Raw genomic sequence first — 9,608 nt, forward strand, 5'->3', positions numbered from 1 at the left:
AACGCCTCTCTTCCAGAGGGACTGTACAGTGAGAATTGAAATGCAATGATATATCTATATTTTAAAGAGTATAAATATAATGCAAACCATTCAAAAACCCTCCGATTACTATAAAGAGCAAATTAGAGAAATAGAAAATAGAATAAAAGAAGACGAAAATAAGAATAAATAATGGAGTAACGACGATCATAATAAACAAATATCTCAGCTGAAAATAGTTTTAAGGTGCCAAGTACAACAGTTGGAAAGGATAAACTGAGATAAAAGTCCAGGGAGAGAAATTTCACACCGTGGGAACTCATGGGGGAAAAACACTATACCTGCTCCCTGTAAAATCCGTAAAAGTCTAGTGGTCTCAGTGTATAGGGATTTTGAATATATGGCTAAAGTCTGCTAATTACCGGCAAACCCATCTGAGTCAATGGGACTACATGGGTGTAAATAAAGGCAGAATTTTGCACATAGTCAAGGCCTGCTCCACCAAAGACTTGAAAAGACACACTAGGCTTTTTTTCCTCTGGATTTTGGGACATTCTTTATATATAACAGAGAAGGAGTAAAGGCCTAAAACTTCTTTCACTTTTTCCTTGCAGTTCCCCTTTAAAGTAAAACATAGAAAAATTGATGTAGATAAATGTACACGTTTGACTTCTGCATCACGGATATTTCCCTGCTCTGCTGGTTTTGTTGGGTTCTTCCTGTTTAGACTCTTAGTCACACGTTTTAAAGGTGTAGTCTACTCATTTAGGATTTGGAATTGTCAGAGCTGATTGTCTATCCCAGTTACCCACAAAAACCTCACCGCATAGTTGTGTTTTCCTTTTCTGGAATACCTTGTGCACGGGATACAAGTGTGGTACTTCAAGCCAAGTAATTACCTTTTGCCTTTGACTTAGTCAATGGTACATACCTTTCCACCTGTCACGGTACAAATGTGAGGGAGAATCCCAGGTGGAACGCTACAAAGGTAAATAACATTTTCTGCAGCATCAGTGTTCTGAATCAGCATCTGTGTGCGTGTGTGTGTGTGTGTATGTGTAGAACTGAACGATAATTTATAGGATCGTGCCCTGAAATAATGTTGCAAGAATGCTCATCTGAAATGTTTCAGTTTTGTTTTTAAAACAACTTGACATATGTATTTCTGTAGATGGCGCTCTTACTAGGTGTTCTGGAAGCAAATGTAGAGTTTTGGGGGAAATTACCTAGAAATTCCCAACTGGTTACTGTAATGTGGTACAGAACAATAGAGGGATTATTTTCATTTATTCTAAATTAATATAACGTAACAAATGCAAACCTGATTTCTTTATTTGAAAAGAATATGCTTTTAAAATCTGTCCGCTGCTTTATAGCGATTAGAATTGCCTATTTCCCCTGGTGTCTTTAACAAAAAATCCTAGTGCAAAGACAAATTAACTCAGCACTGAGCATTTAAGTCAAATGTTTGTTCACAAGGAAAGCCCTAATGAGGCACTGTCTGGTTTCCACAGGGTCTGCTGAGAACAAGTGGCGGCAAAGTGATTAAAAGGGCCAAAGAAACTAACACATCATTAAGAGAAACCGACAAATTGATCTGGATATTCAAACTAGAATGCGAGAAGGTAATATCCTGGCAGTGAGCTGTGTAAGATCCCGGATCCCACCGAGTAACTAGCTCCCCCAGGAGCCGCGCCTTAAGCACCAACAGCCTGATCCAAAGCCCCCAGAAATCAATGGAAAGACTCCCAATGATTTCCTTAGCTGTAGCCACGGTGCCTGTGCAGCTGGAAGGGAAAGTGACATCGATAAGCTTAGAGGGGCCATGCCGTCCGCGTGGACAATTTACAATCGAAAAAAAAAATGTTTTAGGCGTACGTTACCCGCTTGTTTTTCTTAAATAAATAAAGACAATTGACAACGGAAAAGCCTGGTTGCGTCCTCACTGAAATCGAAGGGAGATTTGTCATTGCTTTCAGTGGAGGCAGGACGACGTTCTAATATAAAACGAATGGGTCGCAGTGAGTTCCCCCCCCCCCCGCATCATCTTTATTTTCCCATCTCCTTACTCCTGGGGAATGAAACCAATTAACTTCCTCTAGCGCTACCTGCTTGCGTTCGCCACAAGGAGCCTTAATTTTCATCAAGGTTTATATGATACCCACAAACGGTGTCCCCGAGGAATGATCAAGACGATCTATTACACACAATAGCACGGCTGAAATGAACGAACCCCTATCAAATCGATATGGACTGGCCTTCCCAGGAGGGCTTTTAAGCTTCCTTCTCACTTGCTCACAACCACGATTCTACCCAGATCCTCTTTGGAACGCTCTTTAAGGACATTACGGCAGGGCTCAGGTTTAGGGCAGAGTAAGGAACCAGGAGATGTTCCTGTGAATCACAAAATCAGAAACTTCGGTCCTCGCACCTAGGTGGGACGAACTTCACGTTCGTTAGCAAACAGACCCGCAAAGATATACCTATCTCCTAGAACTGGAAGGGACCTTGAAAGTTCATTAAGCCCAGCCCCCTGCCTTCACTAGCAGGACCAAGGACAGATTTTTGCCCCAGATCCGTAAGTGGCCCCCTCAAGTATTGGGCTCACAAGGCTGGGTTTAGCAGGCCAGTGCTCAAAGCACTGGGTTATCCCTCCCGGCAAGGGGACCCGCCAGCCTGCAAATCCTGCAGCCTCTTCCTCGGGCAAGCATCCCACTGAAGTCAAAGTGAGCTTTGCCCAATCAAAGGTGGAAGGATTTGGCCCCATACAGATGGTCTTCACGAGAGCACAGGTTGAGGGCTTCCTAAAAATCCGACAAAAATCATATGCAACAAATTTACTGTTAAAAAGCGGAACAAATCCTCAGTTTTCTTTTAAAACAACCATCCCCTCGCGAACTTGCAAAGTGCGACCTTTACACCCATGAACTCTTTGACAAGAGGGAGAGAGACTCCTCATTTATTGGCAGTTACTTTTCCCTCCATTTTGAACGTTGTGACTAAATAGATACGTTTAAGTTCCAATTCGATTTTGATTATTCTCGAATGCAAACCAGTTTCCTTCGCGTTGTAACACGAGGGTGGAAAATGCAAGGTTATTGCTCAGATCTGATCTGGTTTGTGCCTTTTGTGAGCTCATCATATTAAGTCGCATTATGAGACTTAGCCCTGAATGGTGGAGGGGGGTTACTTTTTCTTTAAAACGGATGCTTAGAGGCCTGTTAAATCTAAAGTTCATTAATTGGTACTCCCCAGTCTTTGGAAATATTTGCTTGCACATTTGAATACTAAATTGTTTTCAGTGAGTCATGTGTGTATATCATCCATGTACACTATTTTCCTCTATGCACGTGTATAAAGAGAGTGCATATGTATTCATTTTAAAACAAAGAAACTGCACATGCACACGTGTGTAGTCCTCATTGATGCAAAGGTGGGGGGCTACAAAAATATAAAGGTTACTGTACAGTAGAACCAACAAGAGAACAAAAGTAATTATCTGAAACATGCAACCAGGATTACTATTAATGTTTGTCCAGCATGAAGGCCTCTCCCCATAAGAACAGAAAGCGATCCCACTGCCGTATTAGCCGGAGCCGCTGAACTTTACGTTTGGGGGAACTGAGTGCTCACTGTAGTACATGCCTAGTTTGCAGCGTTCCGACAAAGAGAGAAACTCCGTTTTGAAAACCTCTCCCTCTACATTATGTTGAAAGCCACTTTCAGCAGCAAGGGTCTGTCAGGGGCTTTCTTTAAGTGCATTTTGTCTAAAGACAGCAGAGGAGGATTAGTACCTCTGAGAACTCTGCAAAAACACCTAGTTCAGGGAGTTTCCAGCCTGCAGCCGAAAGACGCCTTGTGCGATTCCACAGCAAACCCTGTGATGCACCTTGTATCAGATCGTGCAGATTAGCGAGGTGTCATCTTCTCTGCATGTGCGCACTCAGCATGCGGGCATCCAGAGAGATCCCGCTTGAAATAGATTCCTCAGTATCTTAAGCAAGGATCCTGCGACTATACTGTAAGACATCTGATTTTAACCCCGCTCCCCAGCTATCTCCCTCCCCCCAACACACACACACATTGAAGGCCATTTATACACTAGTCATTCCGGTCACTGGCGAAGCAAATGTTCACACTATTAGTTCATCACAATCCGTATCTAACAGAAAATCCTGATCATAAGAGGGAGGGAGGCACTGTTTACACAGGTATTTAAACGAAAAGTCTCTATTTCTATGTCACTATAGACATATTTTTCATTGTCTCTGCGACCTGATACAACATACAGTCCCATTCGTTCAGGGCTCGGTCGCTTTTCTAGTTTGTTGGCAACACATCTTTTTTTTGTCTGTTTTTTAAGGGTTATAACTGTTGTATTCCTGTTCGCTAAAAATACCAGCCCTGTTTATTCATCTGCACACTGTGGGCATATTCACATCACTCACCCACTGACAATGACAAAATCTCAGGTGTGGCTCTCCCCCTGTACCTGAGGAAGCTAACCTGAGCACAGGTTTGCCTTTCCTTTCACCCGGCACCAACCGTGCCGAAAGACTCCACAAACGCTCTTCCAGACCTTCCCCTGAGGTCGCTTGTTTTTGTGGAGTTTGTAATAACACTGCTGCCGGGGCAGCTCTAGGAAAATGTCTGTTAGGAGATCCCAAATACACACGCATCCTTGTTAGTTTCATCGAGCAGTGGCTGGGTGAAGTGTGCCCTTTTGATTGTGCAAATCAATCGTCCTGAGTAGCATTTCACTGGAATAACCTCACTCCCCGGCATGAATATAATATCTATGTGTCTATATGCGCTCCAGGAGGTTCGGTATTAGCGGAATGACACCACATGCTACACTTTTTCTCTGCGGCCCCATGACATCCAGCCGTTAAAACACACATACAGGGGGCTTTGTCCTTGCTGAAGGGTCAGATTTAGGCATTTTATGTACAAAAAATGTTCTACTTACCATCCAATTATCCCTATTTGAAAGTGTGCTTTTCAATCGCTACGTTTGGAGGAGGGGGAGTTTCCGTCAAAAGTCAACCAACACATAATGAACGACGAAAAGCAATTTTAAATGGATTTCGGGGGGGATTGTTTTATTATGCTTAATTTGTAATGTGGTTGAAAAGTTTGAGATTTAAATCTCATTGTCTCTGTTGAAATGTCACGGTGGAGAAAAGTATCTTTTTAAAGCAATGCACGTAGATTCCGGTTGAGATCTCTACAGAAAATGACAGATGTGTGTGAGTGGATGTGTCTTTTGTCACACGCGTCTGGGTTGCCATTCAAAACTCAGCAAGCCCCAATATTAGGGATTGATGTGCATTTGGTCTTTAGTAGCCAGAGCAAATTCTTCGTGCAATTCCAGGCGGAGGAAGGCTCTCGAGGTGAAAACAGGAGGGAAATGCATTCACTAAGGGCCTGATCGAACTCCCATTGAAATCACGGGGAGATGTGCATTTACTTCAGTGACTGGATCCTGTTCTAAGCCACCGGAGTTTAGGTGAGTAAGGACTCCTGGGTTGCTTCTCTGTACCAAAGATATCGATGAAGGCCCTTCCCAAAGGCACTGACAGCCAGTGACTCTACGGTTGCCCATATCCGTCCCCTACTAAAGATGGATCAAACCAGAAGGCCAGATCCTGCATTCCCTGTGCCCTCCAAACGCCCACTGACTCCTGCGGGAGTTTTGCCCGAGTTCGGATAGCAGGACTAGATCCTAAATTTTTAACTGAGAAGGATCAGACTTAAGACAGACATGGGGGTAAAATAGGCAAAATCAGATACATAGCAGCACCATGAGTTAATCCACCAGCCACGGTGCACGGGAAAAGATGGTAAGAAATACTGTCAGGCATGCACTAGTGCTAATTCTGTAAAACCCATTTCCTATTGGAAACACATTAAAAGAGATCTGAGAACTGGACACCACAAGAGAGCCAGGTGTAGCTAGACAAGACCACCCCAGGCAGCCTGTAGCTCAATCGCTCAACTGAGCAGACCCATGGAAACCTTTACAGTATGATATTAGTATAATATATGCACAGACGCTGACCTTTCAGGGAAAACCATCCATTTAAACGCAGGGATCCCGTCAACAACCTGCGGGTGGGATGCAAAGAAAATCAGTGTTCAGTCTCAAGTCATCTGCAGATATAAATGTTTATTAGAGAATATTTAAATAATATACAACAGCTCGGGCCTGAGCTAAGTCACCCGCCAAACTCCCCTGGACTTGAAACAGAGGCAAGATCAGGCCCGCGCTTTGCTACAGTGCGGTGCAGTTAAAAAGAAACACATTTATTGCATTAACCGGCCGGGCTTTTGCGTGTCAGCCCAGCGCATGCACCCACTTGGCGTTTCCGTTGTTATTAGGTCCGTGTGCCGGCTACTTTTCTACCGCACCTCCCTGTTAACTGTTCCCAGGAAGATCCCTGGAATCTGCTCTGCTCTTAACCTGGTTCAATGGGGTGTTGCACCGATGCAGGTTTGCCCAACTGGGACTCTCCGACTGCACAACCCCACTGGGAACAACGGGATCTATCCGCTTTGGGGGTCTCACGCTCCCCCTACATTCACAGTTATTTCTCTTGGAAGCCCCCTGCGCTTTCCCCCAGGCGCCCCACGGAGTGATCTGACTCGAGCAAGAACCACTTGTTCTGTTTGCTTTCCCGTGTGCAGCCTGCTAGTCTCAGCCCCACTGCGGCGCAGCACAACTGCCGGGGAAACTTCCCAAGCCAGCGGCCGTTGTATCTGCTGCCGGGGCCGGCCTGCTCGGAAGGAAGCCCCCTTCCTTTAATTATTTAATTATTTTGCACCTGAAATTAATCTTTTTGCCAGGCAGGGATCAACAGGCTGTTGTATATGATCATGTTTTCCTATTCCTCTCGGTTCCCCCTGCCCTCTACCGACTCGCTGTGGCTGTGACCTTTGTTATTTCAGCCCACACTCAGCAGTTAAATGGAAACAAGTTGAGCACGTTCACTGCTGATAAACATTATCCTTAAACCACTGGAGACCCAAGCAGAGTAAACGAGCTTTTCCGACAGGACCACATCAGGAACACACATTGAGAAAGGAAAAGAAACCGAATATCCAAGGGATCAGAGGCGGGGTCAGAGGGGAGGGGAGGGGGGTTAGGCAGGTTGGAAGACACTGAGAGAAAAAGGCACAATGCAGACAGAATAGTCCACACATAGGCATAGATTGGGAGAGAGACGGGCAGGGTTGGGGAGAACACTCTGATGATGCCAATGGGAGTTTTTGGGTGCTCAAGGAATGCAGGATTGGGCCCCAAATCTTAAAGTTAACTGCTAGGACAACTCAGTCTGACACTCTTCATTGTCTTTATAATTAGAATAAGAAAAGACACCACGAACTAATCGTAATAATACAGAAAAAGATCATACATGCGAGGAAACCTGAACATCATTTGTGCACTTCGACATGCATTGTGTAAGGCCCTAGTTAGGTCATTGCTTAGAGTCATTTAGCAACGATCTAGTATATTTAAAATACATTCAGTTGGTTAAAATGAAAACTGTATTTGAAGGAAAAGCCAGTCTAGTAATGGATTAGTCTATACATTAGATTTCGGACAGGATTATGTAATTAATTCAGATCGGGAGTTTTCTGTACATGCACTCCGGTGTATTGTTAAATTACATAATTAGCCTTGATTAATACTGTATAAGTGTTCCACACATCATTGCCGTCTCTTTTAAAAAAATACACAGAGCACATTAACATACAGTGGCAAAAGGACTTATGATTCACACCAAAGCCTCTAGAAAGATTAATTTAACAGCATGCGATGGTAAATGTGTGAGAATTGTATTGTGAGGTATCGGTGAACTTTTACAAACTGAGGAAATTCCACAATTTACAACTAAGATATTTTTGAACGTCCAAATCAAGTTGCTGGCACAGAAACGCAGTGCAAAATACGTATCGGAGATCAAATGTATCAATATTACGAAAAAGCCCACAAAATGACCATGATCGCCTTTCCCTTCATCAAGAAATAGTTTCAACATACAATTGATTCCGGTCTTGTTTCCGGTAGTATCCTACTCATTCCTGATTGCGCGGATTCACTAGGGTTTAAAATAATACTGTAAAGGAAGAGCTAATATTCATGGAAATTCAATTCTGTCTTCTAACAACCTGCCTCCTTAAAAAATCCGCGTCCTTTAATATTTCGTTTGAAAATGATATTTGGAAACAGTTCCAACTCACTCCCTTCTGGGCCGATCAGATTTTTTTTATTTCCCGAGTTTATATTTCATTCTAATTAATGGATTCTATTCTTTCTCGATTACATAGTATTTACATATCCTATTCCTGCAGATTTTACTTTTAAACATAAATTTGAAAGAAAAATATTATAAAATCCTGTCTGGAACTGGAGTCCATAATCTATGTGTGTAGTATGACATATGTGTGGAGTGTGTGTGAGTACGTACACAAACATATCTAGTGAATGATACAGGCAACGATGCCAAACAAAACACGTTCGCGCGCGCGCACACACACACACACCGCATGAAACGCAAGCACTTCAGCGCCTACCAACTTTTTCTGACGATTTTCTTCTGCTAATACCAGTATTAGTGTTTTTATTAAAGTCAAAATCAAGCATTTACATCTTACAATTAAACATAATGTAACACTTAAGATAGGAAATAAAATATAAATTGTATGGACGTCACACACAACCCCCCCCCCATTAAACACAGACAGTTGCATTCTCGTTTCATCTGCACAACTCACTGATTCATTTGGCTTTCGTACACGCTTTTAGTTCATAACAAAAATAAACTTACCTTTAACAATCACAACTCTCTGGGACTTATGCTAAATAACATATTCACTGGTTAAAACGTTTTTATTTTAAAATTACAGCACGACCACGTAAAGACACATGAATCCCCATTACCTGCAAAATAAAGGATAAAGAACTCTGCATTTTTCACGACGTCGCTGTTATTCCCGTGTGAAGCTGCTGACTCCAGTTATTGGCTATAAACATCAACACACTTTTCTGTCTGTCATTTATTGTGCAAATAGAAATAGCCAGAGGAAACTTGAATGAACTAAAAGGCAGGCGTTTCTACAAACTTTGAACAGATTGCTTTCTCTAAAGCGATATGACCAAAATATTGGCACCGTTGACAATAGCCTAGTAAAGATATTACCAACCCTGAAAGTATGTATACTTAAACTAATAGATCTCATACACAGGTAGAGACAGGATCAGTTGATTTTTCTACAAAATAATGCCTTACTACAGCGCTATCATTCAACTATTCCGCATATTTCCTATATTAATTGCACTCTCAGTGCGACTTACCACTACGTAGGTATTTAATATTCGTCTCTATTGTATTAGGAATCCAGGTGCTGAGCATGCCTGCAAAAGAAAGCGGAAGAGCCTGCCTGGATTATGCTGTCTATCATCAACGAGCACCAATTGGGAGGCCTCTTTTCCTTGAGTCCGCCCTCCGGGGGCGGTGCCTCTGGTGACTGATAGACAGAGACGCCCGGCCCAACCCAGCCCAGCCCAGCCCACGTTGCTGTGAGATTGAAATGCAGAACTCAAGTCTCTTTCATCGGGAAACAGA

This window comes from Chelonoidis abingdonii, chromosome 4 (assembly GCF_003597395.2).
Source record: "Chelonoidis abingdonii isolate Lonesome George chromosome 4, CheloAbing_2.0, whole genome shotgun sequence".
NCBI lineage: Eukaryota > Metazoa > Chordata > Testudines > Testudinidae > Chelonoidis > Chelonoidis abingdonii.